Source organism: Protopterus annectens, chromosome 11.part0 (genome assembly GCF_019279795.1).
Source record: "Protopterus annectens isolate FY-2018-M chromosome 11.part0, PAN1.0, whole genome shotgun sequence".
Taxonomy (NCBI): domain Eukaryota; kingdom Metazoa; phylum Chordata; order Ceratodontiformes; family Protopteridae; genus Protopterus; species Protopterus annectens.
The window spans coordinates 1,144,806,341-1,144,823,921 of NC_056745.1; the positions used below are offsets into that span (position 1 = coordinate 1,144,806,341).

At 38.4% G+C, this 17,581-nt stretch overlaps 1 protein-coding gene across 1 annotated transcript in view; it reads right to left on the reverse strand.

Annotated features, from left to right (window-relative positions):
• The window catches only part of CCDC146 (coiled-coil domain containing 146), a 4,019,163-nt gene that overhangs the window by 130,919 nt on the left and 3,870,663 nt on the right, over nt 1–17,581 (reverse strand). The window lies entirely within an intron of this gene.

Below are 17,581 nucleotides of genomic sequence, written 5' to 3' on the forward strand. Positions count from 1 at the left end.
GTGTTGTCCATTTTCATTCTTCCTCAACTGATGGGTTCGGATCCGATCTGATTCAGCCATTGCTAAAGCTCATGGCAACCAAGAATTCTCGAGCATCTCCCTTGCCCATAATACCCGAACCCTAAGTTACCTCAGATCTTGTTCGCTGATTTTTGCCAGAAAGGAAATATTAACTATGCATAGATAAAGGAGGTGAAAATTTGCATGGAGTCAATACATAAAAAGAATATATCTGGATCTCAGTACAAAGGACAGTGATGTCTCCTGAAGGCAAAGTCTTCCAGAAGTTTGCAAAGGATGGGGAATGGTGGGTGGGGAGTTAAGGAAGAATAAAAATGGACAACACAGATGGAATGTTATGGTAAGTACATAACTCCTTTATCTGATGTTATCCAAAAAAAAACCCGAGCACTGAATATACAATAAGTCCAAGAAAAAACAGAATCCAGTAGTTAGTTCCAACATAAGGGCTCCAACATTCCACATTTATTCTGAAAACTGTTGTAAAACTTGACAAAAAACAAACTAACACTGAACGGTTGAGCACTTTCGTCTTAGTAAATTGACATCATCAGAACCATCAGTCAAAGTCATGCAGACCTATAAATAATATTTTCACTCACACAACCTTAAAAAAACAACCAATGGTAGCTGTTGTATGCAAAAAAGGCACACACCTACCAATATACCTTCATTAATTGTAAGCATAAGGTTATAAAAAATGAGCTAAAATGAAAAAAATACTTTACCCATCATCAGGGAAATGAACCCTGGTCTCCCACAAAGCAAGCAGGAATAACCACCATTGTACTTGAGGCTTGAATGAAAATCTTTCATTACATAGTGAACTTAAGAAACAAGTAAGCAAGTTGTAAATCTATTACTTGCTATCCTTGTATATTTTATCCTTTCACCATTCTTAGAGTTTGAGTGTATTTCAAAGGTAGTAAGACTTTGACTGACGGCTCTGATGATGTCAATTCATTAAGTCAAAAGCGCTCAACCATTCAGTGTTGAATGTTTTTTGGCATGTTTTACAACTGTTTGGATTCTGGTTTATCTGATGTTGTCAATTTTCATTCTATCCTCAACTGATGGGACAGAGTCCCCAGCTACCAAAAATCCTGGAAGGAAAAACTCAAGGAAGGATGTTTCTAAGCACAGTTGAACCAAAAAATGCTCTACCTCTGGAGACTAGATCCAATTTGTAATGAGTAACAAAAGTATGGGGAGTAGCCCAATTAGCTGCTGCACATATGTTGCCCATGGACGTCCTAGAAAGACATTGCCATGGATCTAGTTGAATGAGCTCATACTGGTTGTAGTAATGTAACACCCAATTTTTTATACATAAATGATCTAGCATCTGTTAGCCATCTGGCTAAGGTTACTTTGGCAACGGGTTTTCCAAACTTTAAGTACACAAAGGAAACAAATAACTGGTCTGTTTTTCTTATGTCTTTTGTTCTATGCAGGTAGAAACATAACTGCCTGTGAACATCCAGTAAATGTAACATGTATTCACCTTTGTTAGTAAATTTGGGAAAGAAAACTGGCAAATGAATGGACTGATTGATATTGGACTTTGACACCACCTTGGCAAGAAAGGATGCATTGGTTCGTAATGTTAATCTATCATTGTGAAAAATTTAGTAGAAGACAATGCTTGAATTTCTGAGATTTGCCTAGCAGATGTAATGGCTACTAGAAAAAACAATTTCCAAGATATTTAAGTGCACATTTAGCTGCTGGTTCAAAGGGGAAATGTACAAGTGCCTGCAGTACCAGAATGAGGTCCTCTTGGAGGTGTAGAGTCTTTAAAGGGAGGTCTTAAAAGCAGAGTGCCTATCAAGAAATCTCTGCATAGCTTATGAGAGGCTACTGAGGAACCTTCAAATCCAATGTGAAAGTTTGATATTGCTGCTAACTGAACTTTAATGGTTGAGGATTTAGCTCCTTCTTTAAAAAGTAAGGCTAAAAATTCAAGGATGTTGTGTATAGGAGCTGAAAAGGGTTCAACATGATTTTGATGGGCCCAATACACACATATTTTCCATGTATTGGAACAGAGTTTACATGTTAAAGGTTTATGTCAAGATAAAAGTATATGTTGGATGGGGAAAGAGAGCATAGGTTTTCTGGCTATTAACGGAATTGGAGAAGCCAACCCATCAGCCTGAGGATTGATATGTCTGGATGGATCATGCCTGTTGGGTGAGCAGAAGGTCTGGAATTGGATGCAGAATCCAAGCTTAGTGAAGGAAGTGAGGCCAAAGGAAGGGGAACCAAATCTGTTGAGGCCAGTTGGATGCAATGAGGGTGACTTTGCTCTTCAACATGGCAACTTTCTGTAGGAATTTTGAAATTAGGGGAATTGGTGGATAGACAAAAAGTTGACTGGGGGGGGGGGGCAATCATGAAATGGAAAAATGCAGGAGATAGTAGGGCCAGTACTGAAAGCCTCCAGGAATACAGACTCCTCAGATGAAGGGTTATGGGGAGTCCAGCCATCTCTCTGCTTAAGGGCCTGGAGGATGTCTCCAAATGAGATATCTTCAGAAGGTGACTGTGAGGACCCTTTACCTTCATTGAAGTCTGTATCATTGGTGACTGACTCCTCTGGTAGTCCAAGTGCTTCCTTTTACATGTGTTCTTCCAAGGGACCTACTCAGTGGGCTGCTCTGGGGAAATATTAGAAGAAATCAAGATACCCTGTTGGGAAGCCTGGGGGGTCTTGGACTGGCTGCCCCTGTGGCAAAGAGTGATGAGGTTCTGACAGCAGAGACCTCAAAGTAAAAGACTTAGGATCCAAGGGCATTGGAACCATCTGTTCTGCCAAGACAGAGAAAACTCTCTTCACAGCCTTGAAGGCAGACTGCTGTGGGGAAAGGGAAGACATTGGATCCGAAAAGACAAGGTTTTGGACTGCAGTCATTCCCTACTCCAAAGGCAATCTCCCCAAGGTGGAAGCTGGAGCTGAGCTATCCAGTGCCAAGACTCTGAGGCACAGAGATGGCTCAAAAAGCTTCATAGTCAACTCCAACACCCTGGGTCCAACAGGGAAGCTTCAGCTCTGAGTGCTCTCTGATCTGATAGAACCGGCACTCAGAGTAAGCTTCCGATCTGAAGATACTACTCTCTTCGGATCAAGCCCGATGGAGACAGAAGATTCAGATCCAAGGACTCTGAGACAGCTGAAGAAGTCTTAGGAGGAATTTGTAGAGTGGTTATAGTATAAGAATGGATCTCCTGACCTGAAGGGGTAGGAGCCGGTAAGACACTCATCTGACCCTGCACCAAGAGAATCTTCCTCACCACTTTTTCCACATCTTCCTCCATCAAACTTCTAGAAGAAAGAGTGGAAACAATAGAAGGGGACCTAGATCTGTTCAGGAAAGGTCAGGGTACCCTTGAGGGCACCAGATCCACAAAAGGTGAATATCTTGTTCTGGGTAGGTGAATTGAACCAGTAGGACTGGGAGTGGTTGGATCTGATATATTTTTCCTCAGATACGAGGAATTGGGGTCTTCCAATTTTTTTCTTTTTCGGATCCAAGGGTAAGGTCAGATCCATCTTGGCTCCAAAACTGTGGAAGATGTAGAAGGTTTAGGTGGCAAGGTTTTTGAATGTTTTGTTTTGGGAGATTTATCTCTAGATATAGCCTCTCCAAAGGCTGAGAGTAACAACACCTTTAAGATAAGGTTGTTTTTATGTTCAGCAAGAGCCATGGGGTTGAATCCATGGCAAATATAGCAACTTTCCTGGAGAAGAAGTGATCCCAGACAATACATACACATAGTGTGGGCATCTGACAGATGAAGTTTATGCCGACACATAACACATTTTTTAAACCCTGTGGAGCCTTTTTCTGCCACAACCAAACAATATCAAAGACAAAAAATTTTAAGAAAGAACAGATAAAGTTTTTTTTTTTTTTTGGAAAGAGAAGCAGAAAAGGAAAAACTACCAGTGATGGTAGAGAAATAAGCTACAACAAGTATATAAAGAAGATAAATACTAGAGATAGTATCTAAGAGGTACGCTCAGTATTAAAGCCAAAAAAAGGGAAAGAACTACTAACAATAGTAGTTTAGAAGGTAGTAACTGTACAATAGGTAAGGGGAATACATAAACTTGAAGAATCGAAGATAAATTAATCTAGAAAATATGCAATAATATACTTATCTGACAAGTGTTCGAGAGTTAAGGAAAACAACGTCTTTTGCTGAAAGTGGCAAACAAGATCTGAGATATAACTTAGGGATGGGGCATTATAGGTAAGGGAGAAGCTCAAGAGTACTTGGTTGCCACTAGCTTTAGCAACGGCCAAGTCAGACACGAGAGACAGAGGAAAGCCATTAGTTGAAGACAGAATGAAAATTGACAATATCAGATCTGAAAATGTGAACCTCAAGAATTGCCTAAAGTCTGAATAAATTGGAATTTAGGGTTACCAGGAAACTTGAATGAGGAAGAAGAGGAAAAGGGCTGTGAAGTGACATCATTTTGAATTTAAGCACTGTCACAAACAAATTTAGGAAAGAAAGATCCAGAACTAGTCTCCAAGCATTTCTTTCATCAATGCTATAAACATCCTTGAATAAAATCCCTTTCCCACCTGGGAAAGTAGTTATATTACTCCTTGGACAGCATGTGACGAAAGACAGGTGGAAAACAAAGTTTGGTCTGGTGAATGAGGAATTACCCCTGGAAAAGAGCAATTACCCTCCATTTCCATCTGTAGCCTTGATGAATGATCCTCAGAATCCATTTGTCTGACACCATCTGTTGACAAATAGAAAAGTAGAGATTCAGACATTCTGGAGGGGAAAGGGCCTGCTAGGGTGGGGGTGGAGACAAAGTCTCTTTAAGTAGTTATTCTGACTCATTAGACTGTCCTTGGTTTTAGGAGTTTCCAGAACTCTTCTTGGAACCACCTTGCAATTTCTTCTTAAATATCTTTACCTGCATTTTGTAGAGACTAATTTGTTTATTACCAAAACTTGATGAGGAGTAAGAGAATCGCTTTGAAAGTTTGAAGAAGGAGTACTGCAAAATTTTGGAGATTCACTGTATCATTTCATCACACTTTTTAATAACCTCTGCAGCAAAGGTGCCAAAAACTACATCTCTACCCAAAGGAGAATGTAAAATCTCAATTTTAAAATCATAAAGGAGGTTCTGAGAATGTTGCCATGCAAACCTCCACAAAACAGTACCAGTGACCATAGCCCTTGAAGAAGTATCAGCAGAGTTATGCACACACACACAATATACAATGAGTAATGACTTGCACAATACAAGAAATTAAATTATTTAAAGCAGATTTTTCCTCATAAGAAAAAAAACTGAAGACAAAACATTCCTCATACATTCACAGTCGGTCAGGACAAAACCTTAACATACAAGCCTAACAATTCAAAGTTCTGAAAATCGAAGTTGCAGAAGCATACACTTTTTCCTGTATTTATCAATAATCTTCCCATCCTTATCAGAAAGAGTAGGATTAGTCTTTAGCAGCAGAAGAATTAACTAAAGCTGTAGTTGCTTGATCAGGTTTGGGAACAGTGAATAAAAACTTAAAAAGATTTAGGAAATTTATACAGCCTATCAATCTTTTTAGGGGCAGCTGGTTGTCAGGAAAATTGCAAGCAGTAACACACAAACTCCAAAGCTGACAGAACTGGAGGAATAGGTGCAGGTTCTGGAAATATCTTCTGTAACAGTTCATAGTATTTGCTGAGGAACTGAGAAATCTCAGTGTTTCCCAGGTAAAAACTTTGGCATATTCTGAGATAGTCTCAGAGAAAGAGAATCCTTCACAGGGAGGGTCAGAACCAGAGCTCTAGTCTGAATCAGAAATCTGAGAAGAACACCAAGTATCTATCTCTTCATCCTGCTGTCCAGATTCAGAATCTTGAATTTCTTCAGAAAATTAGGTATCCCTTTTTCTTTTATCAGCAACTACTTTACAAGAAAGATCAACAGCCTCAATCAAACCTTGAGCCAGGCCCAATAAACTACTCCTTTCTAAGGAAATTGAAGGACTAGATGATACATGTAGGGCATTTATTTGACAGGATAAATGGGACCCATAATGTTAATGATGACAGCAGCAGCTTCCCCAAGGATGGGCACAACATTCTGGGAAAACAGGGAAGTCTTCTCTATCCCTTCTCCCAGGATCAGCAAGAGTGGTTCTCCCTTGCCCACTGAGGGGACCCCAACAGCCACAGAGGACATGGCTAATCACCAGTTCATAATGGCTATAGCTGCCACACCAGTGCGATCCAGGGTAAAAGATGAGTGATCTGAGGTACAACAAATGGCCACAGCAGAGCCACCCACCTGTGGCTAAATCAAATTCCTAGCCTGCTGCAATGGGAAAGGTTGCTTGCTTAATTTTTTTCTATCTGTAGTCGGAAGAAGGACTGACCATGGGGCTGATAGCTGGTTCCATGGTCAAGCCAAAAATGGTGCCTCTTTACTGGGAAGACAAGCAGCAATATCCAGTAAACACTACCAATCCACAAAAGTTACTTTTTTGTTTAAAAACAGTAAAAAACACTTTAAAATGCTATGACAGCCCCACAAAAGAAAAATAAATACAATTTCTCCACAGAAACATGTTTTCAGTTACTTTACACTTCTTATAAAAAATGAATGCTCTGTTTAAAAGTACATTACACTCTCTAGCCAATCCATTAAAACAAAACACTCCTTGGATTAAAATAACTTTTCTGAAGAGGAAAGTAATAAAACATAAAAAACTAAGAAAACCAAAGTTCTTTTTCCCAAAGGGAACTTATTTGCCTGGCAAAGGAAAGCACAAGCCGACCTTCAATCTTCGAAAGCCACAGAGGAGTATACTCCTTGCTGCCACTACAGCTGTGAAAGGTTTGCGACCAAACTTGTCTTTTAGTCATCTCAGCTTGAGCTGCTTGACAGTTTGGGTGCATGGAGGGTGCCCTGAAGCTTTGGAAGATAACCCATATTGCTAAGGTTACTGCGGCAGTAATCACTATGATGAACATCAAGGTTTTCAGGGCCAAGATGGAGCTATCCAAATCAAATTCTCCTTCTGTTTTCTTTCGTTAAAGAACTCTTTCTGGTTTCATTGAGAGTAGAAGACATATATCTTACAGACTGCTTTATGAGGCAGGGTGTAGAATTTTGGAGTTAATTGTTGAAAGGAGCAACAAACAGATCCAGATTGAAACTTCTCAGATTTAATTGATTTGATTCATGCATTGTTTTCAGCTTCTGGGTTATCCTGCCTGGAATATGTTGCACATCTCATTCCCAAATCTGACTTGCCTGGTTATAAATTTGAAAATATCTGGCTCATCTTTGCTTATCCATTTAACTCAATACTGTAGTACTGTCTATGCTGATACATAGCTGTTGTGTTAAGAGGAATGCTGTTAATGCTATGTGTATTGCTATTCACTGCTATAGGCTGATAATGAAGCAAATTTTTGAGACAACTGCTTTCAAATGATTACATTATTGAAATGGGCTCTCATAAATAATTTACAGAATCTGTTGTTAGAATTTGAACTTTAAATAGATTAAATAATGTCATTCATAGAAAAATGAACAGTGCAATGGTTTGATTGATATGCTGTGTCAACGGATCAGCTTCAACCACCATCATCCAGATAGAGGAAATTGTTATTTTTTTTGCCAAAATATGTAAACAACAGAGACACACATATGGAAATAACCCAGGAGCTGTGGATTTCTAAGTAACAAAGAGCTGATAACCAAACATGATGATGAGCTATCTTGAAAGAGGTACTGTTTGTCAAAAAATCCCATTGGAATGTGAAGATATGCATCTTCAATGTCTTGTGTAGCCATTTAAGCAGCCTGATCAATGAAAAGGGACATTGTGTTCAAAGTTGTCACCCTGAATGTCTTTGCATTTCCAGACTTATTAAGATCTGATAAGTCTAGAGCTGGTCATGATATGTTATAGCCTCAGACATAGCATGGAATAAAAATCTTACTATCATTGACTGGCAGGAACTTCTCATATAGCATTCTCTCTAAGAAATGGATCCTTCAACTGAAGGGCCAAATGAGCCTAATGAGATGGGGTGTATGTCATCAGTTGTCCCTATGGTTTCTAAATAAATTCTATGATACATCCTTGTTGATTGTTTGCAAGATCTGTTTGTAGTAATTTGTTACTATGCAGAAAGATGGCTCTGAAACTTGTCTCCCAGCATACTGGAGAACAAAAAGGGAAATGGAAAAAGTGGAATAATTTTGATAACCTGTAGTTGCATCATTTCTTTCCTTTTGCACTTGAAGCTTTAAAAAGATGAAGAAAAGAATAGAATTGTCTACAAAGCCCTCAGGAACTAAAACTAATTATATACACTTTATTTCAACAAAATAATACAAGAAGACATGCTTTCTTATGGAAAGGAAGGTCATTGCTGAGTAGGTAATTTGATGGCAGGGATAATCTTTTCAGTCTAAATTCTCATATACTATGTCATATTTCTCCATCATCATGAACTCTCTTACACAAAGTACATAATTACACATAAATATTTGCCAATGAAAATAATATATCTGGTGTAACTTTTACTAACAAACCAACAAACATGAAAGTAACATATAATCTTCTGAAAAAAAACTATAAGACATACCATCACCAGGCAGTGTCCTTCTTACTTAGTGTTACCAGATGAGATTGCTGCACTTGCTCTTTAACAGGAGCAACACTGATGAAATAGTTCCATATATGTGGGAAAATAAAAACTAATCCCACTCCTAATATTGGAGATTTCCATTAACACTGAAAATTACTCCTCATTCAGAATTCTCACTCTTTCAGCTAAGGTTTTTAAAATCATATAGAGATAGATGACTACTTCCGTGAGCACAGTAAGATAGGAGACGCACACACAAACACACAAACCAGTCCAGAAGCTAGTTTACCTTATAACAACCAACTTAAATAAAGGCATGCACACAGCAGTCATTTTCTGAACTTCTCTATAACATACAAGCTTGATGACTTTGCCAACACAGTAAAGTTATTATCTGAATAAAGCAGTATTGCATTGTTGACAGGGCTCTAAACGTATCTGTGTGAAATACACATGCCACAGTTGAGCATAATGCATTTTAAAACCTATCTCAGTCCTCTGTTGATGTTCTTCTGAGTGTCAACCTTTTGTCTCCTATTGTTTTCAGTTCACATCCAAAAAATGCACCAGTAGACAGGGAGTAATCATTTTCCACAATATGCTAATGACCCCAGTCTCATTCACAGCATGAGATGCACTCTGGCCTCAGTTCCATTAGTGAATGGATTACCAAGAGCCAGCTAATCCTGAATGAAAAAATGCAAGAATAATATATTTTGGTAAGTACAAAGTATCCTCTACTGATAATATAGGTGGAAATGCTAACACTGTTATGGAATTCTCAGGTCCTATCAAAACTGCAGACACTTGGAAATTCATAACTATGTTGTATAAGACACCAACTGCAAATTAGGTTGTTGGTACAGAATAAAACTACAGCTGTCACAATCCTAAAAATCACCCTATGCTCTACTATATTTTGCTATGGACAACATTTACAAGTATGTAGCTGACAATTACAACAGTGTAGCTATATTTGCTGATAATCTTCCTTCTTCTAGTCATTACTGTAAAATACCTTGCCTAATTCAATCTGATTATTTAGATGTAAAAATATATTTTATTTTTATCAACACTTTTTTAATTTCAAGTAGTTAAGTAATAATTTGTGAGAATATTTATCTATTTATCTTTGCTATTGAAGTAGCACACAATGACAGAGACCTGAAGTATTCTTATCACAAACTGCTCAACATTCCAAAGGCTAGCTGCAAGATGTGATATAAGGCAAAAGTCTGCTCCTTGTGAGCAACAAAAGTAAGCTTCTGTATTCACTATTCAGATTAAAATGAAACTCAATAATCACTTTCTTCATGTTAGAGACTGCATATGTGTTAAAAACACAAAAAGAAAAATCTAGCAAAGCTAGAATTTCCACTGTGCTATACCTTAAACCTCTTGAATCAGAGGCAACATGGGATATATGTAAATTACCCTTTAATGGTATCAGGTGTTTCAGCTAAATGACAATTCTGAATGTCCTTGGTTTATGGATATCAGTTGGGTATGACTACCCTGTGTTAAAGAAAAAAGTCATGGACATTCAGAATTGCCATTTAGCTGAAACACCTGATATCCTTAAAGGGTAATTTACATATATCCCATGTTGCCTCTGATTCAAGAGGTTTAAGGTATCACAGAGTGGAAATTCTAGCTTTGCTAGATTTTTTTTTTTTGTGTTTTTAACCAATTGGTTTTCCTGTATGACCTTTTTAAACATTGTTTTACACTGTATATGTGTAGAACATCTGGATAATCTGTCATTTACAACAGGCATTACCACTCAGTTAATGCATGTGTTTTTCAGTTTGATCTGCGTGACTTTTTGCTTTGGCATTTCATTAATTTTTTTTCTATGTTATACATTTAGTCTTCATTATTTATGAAGCTATAGTGAAACATCTGAAGGGATATTCTTATACCTTATAACAATTAATGTAATTGGCAACTTTTCTTTCTTGGTCTTCTTTAAAAATGAGGTATGCCCAATAGGGATAAACTGATTAACGTGATACAAGCATTCAATCAAGTAAAGAGAAACTAGCTATACTGATACCCTTGAACTGCCTTTGCTAATGAAAATTGTGTGAAAGAGTTCTATAAAAAAAAGGTTTGTCAGTGGTGAAATATTTTTGAAGATGACCCGTTTAACCTTTACTTGCATGAACAAAACACATTTCTGAGTCACAGGAGCATTCAGAAATTTTTTTTTGGGGGGGGGGCACCTACCTAAAACCCTTCCCAGTGGTGCTACCGCTAGCACCTACTCAGCCCATTCAATTCACTAGCATACAGCTCAGTTATTCCTGGGCTTGGTGAGAACTCTTAGGCCCATTTGTTCCCTCCCAGGAATCGCAGTTATCTCTTCTGTTCCATAGTGAGTCAGGTGGAAGGGAATAGACAGCTTACAGGTCCAGGGAGGTAGCCTACATTCTCACCTTTGGAAGCACCCCCCCCCCCCGGCCTGGTGGGTTCCTTCAACTCCAATACTGATGTCCTCCAAAATAAAGCAGACTTCCATATGTTGGTTTACACTTGGCTTTACTGATGCATGCAGGTTTGGCTGACTCAAACTCTACTGAATAATATCTAGGGCCACCTCCCAACCCCAAAAAGGGAGAGCTAGAAATTGCTGCTTACTTCCATCCCTACCTTCAACCCGCTCCTACAGATACCTCCTCCTACTCTCACTCATATCACCTGAAGCATTGTAAAGGCTTTCTCTCAAGCACTGGGAACTCCTGATCTCATACTCACTTTTATCCCTCCTCAAGCCTTTTTAGTTTCACTAGACTTGAAGAATGCATCACTGCATATGCCCAATCACACCACCTGCAGAAAATTCCTCAAGTTCTCTGTTTTTTCATTGCACGTTCAGTTTTCTGCTTTACCCTTTAGTTTACCTACTGCTAACAAGGTTTTCACAAAGTGCCTTGCCACAGCCATTGCTTTTTTGCAGAACCCAGAATATACAGATTTTCTCATACCCGAAAGACTTCTTTATCCAGGCTTCCTCCCAAGGCACCTGTGGCTGCAATTGAGTTTCACACTCTCACTTCTGGAAAAGCATGAGTTCACCCTCAACCTCCAGAAATTATCTCTGACCCCCTCTCAGAACTTGGTATTCTTGGGTTGCATACTGGATACGTGCCTGATGAAAGCCTTTCTCTTCCAGGTAAATTTCAGTTCCTCCCTACCTTCTTCCAGGTCCTACTCATTCTTCAGTTGACTTCTGCAAGGGAAATTATAAAAACCCTGGGATACATGGCAGTAACCATTCCTATGGTACTGTTTGCCAAGCTACAAATGAGAAAGACCCAGTGGTACCTGAAATCTCTTTGGTCTTAGCACAGTCACCTTGTCTTAGCACAGTCACCCACTGGACTTCCAAATTCCTCTCTTGCCCTTTCTGAAGAAAATATTACACTGGTGGATTTCTCAAATCCAGGCCATCCCTTCCAGTCATCCACTCCCAACCAGGACCTATACACAGATGTATCTGATCTGGCTTGGGCAGCATGGAGAGGATCTTTAGCAGTTCAGGGCCAGTGATCCCCAAACAGATAAGGGAACACATCAATGTCAAAGAAATGAAGGCCCTCTGTGGAACCCAGATTCTCAAAGGATTTTCACAGACAGCACTCAGTAATGTAGTACATCAGCAAATGGGGAGGGGGACTAGATCCTACTAGATGTGCAGGTTAGCTCTGGTATGGGATCAAGCTATAAAAGCAAATCTGTCCCTACAGGTGGTTTATATTCCATCTGAAGACAATGTACTCACAGATTCTCTAAGAAGGTCCATGGAAGATCCTCAGGAATGGATGCCAAAAATTGATTTTGCTTGCCTCCATTCAGTACAGACAATTCATGCTGCTTTACTTCAGGATTCATTGTGACCATTCCTGGAGGATGGCTGCAATGTCTTTCTTTCGGCAGAGGACATACCTCTACCCCCCACTAATCCCAAAGGTTCTACTGAAGATCCAATGGAACAAACCAAAAATCTTGTCGTGACTCCCTTCTGACCCAGACAGCACTGGCTTCCCCTTCTTCATCATCTAGCCAGGGGACATCAGCACAAGGTACCCTACAGAGTGGACACTTACTCACACAGAAAAATAACTCTTTACTTCATCCCAACTTACCTGATGCTGTGGATGATAGAATCTTAATTTACCTACTGTTAGACCTTGAACAAGTTACTTAACCAGAGTGTGATATGGGGCTAGGCTTTGCAATTGTTTTCGGCTATGTGCTTCAGGTCCTCCAGGAGGTGAGAAAACCTGCAACTATAAAGTCTTACATTTCCAAATGGAAAAGATTTTCTATCTGGTGCCTTAAGAAGAATGAGAACCCCCTCGAAGTGGGGTTCCCTACAATTTTTACCTACTTGTGTGATCTACTCAAGACTGGACTAGCCTATTCCTCTATCAAGGCACATTTATCCACTATTTCTGCCTGCATGTCACCTAATTCCCCCAGCTTGCTCTCAAAAATTAAAGTTAAACAATTTCTAAAGGGCATCCTTCACTTGAATCCACCTAGGAGGGCTATACCAACCCCCTGGGAACTCATCTTTGTTTTGAAAAAACTTACCATGTCACCTTTTGAACCAGCAGCCTCTGCCTCCCTAAAATGTGGTAATTGGAAAACTGTTTTACTGATTGCCCTTACTTCTGCCAGAAGGGTTTCCGAGCATCAAGCCCTTATGGCCGTACCAACCTTACTGCGCTACCATTCAATCTTTTATGCCTAAGTTGGCAAATGATTGCCTCTCAGACAGGCTGCACATCTGCCTACCTTCTTTCCAAATTCACAGAACATGGAGGAGAGGCTTTTCCATTCCCCTGGATGTTCATGGATACCTTAGATTCTACCTTGAAAAAACTAAACACATTAAGAAAACAGACCAGCTTTTTGAGTCCCTCCAGGAAGGCAAGCTGAGAAACCTGGTCTTCAAAACAGATTATGTTGAAGACATTTTTTTATATACCTTTATTAAATCTTCAAGTTTTAAACAATGACATTTTACTATGGTTTGTTTTCTTTTCTATTAATGAATGTTGAAGATATTTTAAAACATTTCTGCAATCCTAAATGAGGAGGTGGTGAAGGGGGATGGGTGGGAATGCTTTATGAATGTTAACTTTGTATGTATATATTTATATATATATATATATATATAGATATATATATATATATATATATATATGTATGTACATATATATATATATATATATATGTATATATATATATAGATATATATAAATATATATATATAGATATATACATATATATGTATATATATATATATATATATATATAGATATATATATATATATATATATATATGTGTGCATTTTGGTTATTATTTATGTATACATATTGGTATACATAAGTTTGGGTTAGGGGCACTTGCTCCCTAGCAAACAACAAGTTTAAAGAAGAGTGATGTTAGATATCCACTCTGGTCTTGCAAGTTTGGTCTTTGTTTTTCACTGTTTTGGAACTTGGCATTTGTAGTCCCAGCATTTTAATAGGTAATTTAAAAAATGCTTCATTTTGAAGTGGTGTCTATCCATCTATGTAGCACATAGTCTAAGTCTGAGTCCGCAGGAAATTCTAAATATGCTGTATATGGAGGATTATCTAAAAAGTATACTGCCGAGAGGTAAAACAAAAAGCATCTGGGAGTTAGTTGATATAATCTGGTAATGAGCTGCTTTCTGGGGTACAGGGTTTGATTCCCTCATCCTACATTTACCTACTGTGAGACCTTGAGCAAGTTAATTAACCAGAGCATGATATGGGGCTAGGCTTCTCAATGGTCTCCTAGACTTCATGCCTAGTAACTACTTATGAATCTATCGTCCAAACAAGTTATGCAAGATACTGGAAAGAATGAAGGAGCATAGACTCAATTTAGAGATAATTTGTCCTGACAAGTGGAAGGATGCCACTTGTGCACATGCCATAAGTATGCAATATGCAGCTTGTTCATTCTTGTCAAATATTCAGACAACACTTCACTCTCAGCCTTCACCAAGTGAGCACCTTTCTTAAGTGATTAATTCACAGGTAATTCTACTACTAAATTTAGTTTACTCTTTTTGCCAAAACAGTGATGGCAGAAAGATATCACACAAACATGGGTGCACTGAGACAACAGTAGTAATGAAAAAGACATTGAAAAGCATTCAGCAAACCTCAGTAACTCTCCTCTACTATGGTTGCTCTTTTGAAATGTCTGTGCAGCACCTCCCAGTAAACTTGTACCAACTGTGCACTTTTTCTCTGTGTTCATTTGCCAAAGGATACTACTTCACTTGCTTTATATTTGGAACAAAAAAGAATGACCATTCTGATAAAAAGATAACAACAGCAATAATAATAATAATAATAATAAGAAGAAGAAACTATGAAATCATAATTAGGTTAAACAACATTAAAGCAATTTTTTAAAGGAGAAGGTGCTCATTTGTTGCATTTAAAAAGGTTAAGTGCCCAAGTGAAAAATATTTCCTTATTAACTTAAATTTTATAATATAAAAAGAAATATAAAGTAAAAAAAAAAGTAAAAAGTAAAAAAGTAAAAAGCTGCCACACCAAATCCACTAGGCTCTAACCCTGACTACCCACTACAAACAGCTAATGCCTTTAATACCTTCTTTACTTCAGCCATATTAAAACTGGCTAACCAACAAAACCCTGATACCTCCAAACTATTAACCCAAACCACCTCTCTCCCTCCATTTCACCTAAAACCTATACCAACCTCCTATATATCGTCCTTACTTCAAAAACTAAAGCCCGCAACCCCCTCAGCAGACAAATTACCAGCTGAATACCTCCGTCTAGGAGCTAAAGCTCTTTCCTATCCCATCTCTATACTCATCAACAGGACTATAAAAGAAAGTACTATTCCATCACTCTGGAAAATCTCTTATATTATCCCTCTATTCAAGGGAGGTGACTCTACTGAGTATTCAAACTTCCGTCCCATAGCATTACTTTCTCCTCTTGCAAAAATAATGGAGAAATGCATCCACACACAATTACTTCACCACCTACTTAGCCACAACCTCCTGGCTAATTGTCAACATGGGTTTCGACCATTCCATAGTACTAGCACAGCATTACTATCCTTTATTGACTCTATTAACAAAAACCGCAACAACAACACTCTTTCTTCAGCATTCTTTGTTGACCTGTCTAAAGCCTTTGACATGGTCAATCACCAACTTCTCCTCCACCGTTTAAGATCCCTCGCTCTAGATAATCTTGCCTTAAACTGGTTCGCATCTTATCTGGACAACCGTAAACAGGCAGCTCTCTGGGATAACCATCTCTCTGATCTCCTCCCCACCACTATGCTCTATCTTAGGTCCACTCCTATTCTCTATCTTTATAAATGACCTTCATCTAGCTACTCCTCAGTTAACTTGCATTCAATACGCTGACGACACAACCATTATTTGCTCAGCCTCAACTCAGAGCGAGCTGCACACTCTCACACAAAATACCTTCACAACTATAGAGCAATGGTTCTCGAATCATTGTCTACTCCTCAACCCCAAGAAAACCAAACTCCTGCTCTTTACACCCACTCACCTATCCCCCTCTATTAACTTCACACTTACATCCAATAATGGTACCCTCATCTCCCCAGACCAAACCACTAAACTTTTGGGTATTACCATTGACAATCAACTGAAATTTGACACTCATATCAACGCTACAATTAAAGCTACTAACAAAAAATTGGTTCTCTCTATAGAATCAAAGCTTTCCTAACTCCCGAAACTAGAACTACCATTGCTAGAACCCACTTAATCTCTACCCTTCTATATGCTTCCACCATTTACACTAATCTTTCTAAGCACAATCTCAATAAACTAGCTTCATTCTACAACAACATTGCCAGATTTGCCACAGCTTCTCCTTATAGGACTCATCATTGTCTTAATCTTAAAAAACTAGGCTGGTTGGAATTACCCAACCTAATACAATTCCACCAACTTTCTATTGTCCACAAAGCCCTTTATCACCCTAACAACACTCCAACACTCTCCTCCCTCATACAACCCTACAATAATCAGAGGAACCTACGCTCTTCTAACAAAATACTGATTCAAATTTCCCAATCAAATAACTCAGCAGGTGACTCCATATTCTCCAACTCAGTTGGCAGAACATGGAACCAACTACCTCAATACCTCTCTACACTATCTTCACACCCACTTTTTAAAGCTAAAGTAAAACTCTTCCTTTCCAACCACTGGCTCTGCTCTTGTACCAACCCTAGTTGAACTTTTTTCTTTCCTGCCCTCTGTTTCCTTTATCCCCTTATTTCTTTTTCCTAATTTCTACCCCACTTGAACGTCCTCTTCAAATTAATACATATCTATATTTATTTTCTTTTCAATTCTGCAATAGAGTATTCTTGCTTGGTATTCATTATTTTGTTCTATGTTAAGCCTCATTTTGTACTTTGATCCTTAGGCAACTTGCAGTTGGTTATGTTACGTTTCTTAAATACTATTATATATTCTTTATTTCTGCATTATTTTATATTTTTTGTATAAGTTTAACTTGTTTTAGTAGTTTATAGCGGAGCTTTTCTCCCCGGGCCTCCACTGAAAATGGACATATATCCAGTTGGACTAGCCCGGTTAACAAATGTAAAATAAAATAAAAAGCAGAAAGGGCACAACATAATTAGGGGGAGTTTTAGAATCTAATAATGAGGAATCAGAACATCAATGAATTAAGCATGCTGTTCAAATTGATCAGCATGAAATGGAGAACTCTGCTAATTTTACACTCGGTGAGCATAATTATGAACCAGAAAATATATTGTCGAGTGGGTAAAGGCTACAATGGCACAGTTTATACCAGGATTCAGGTATTG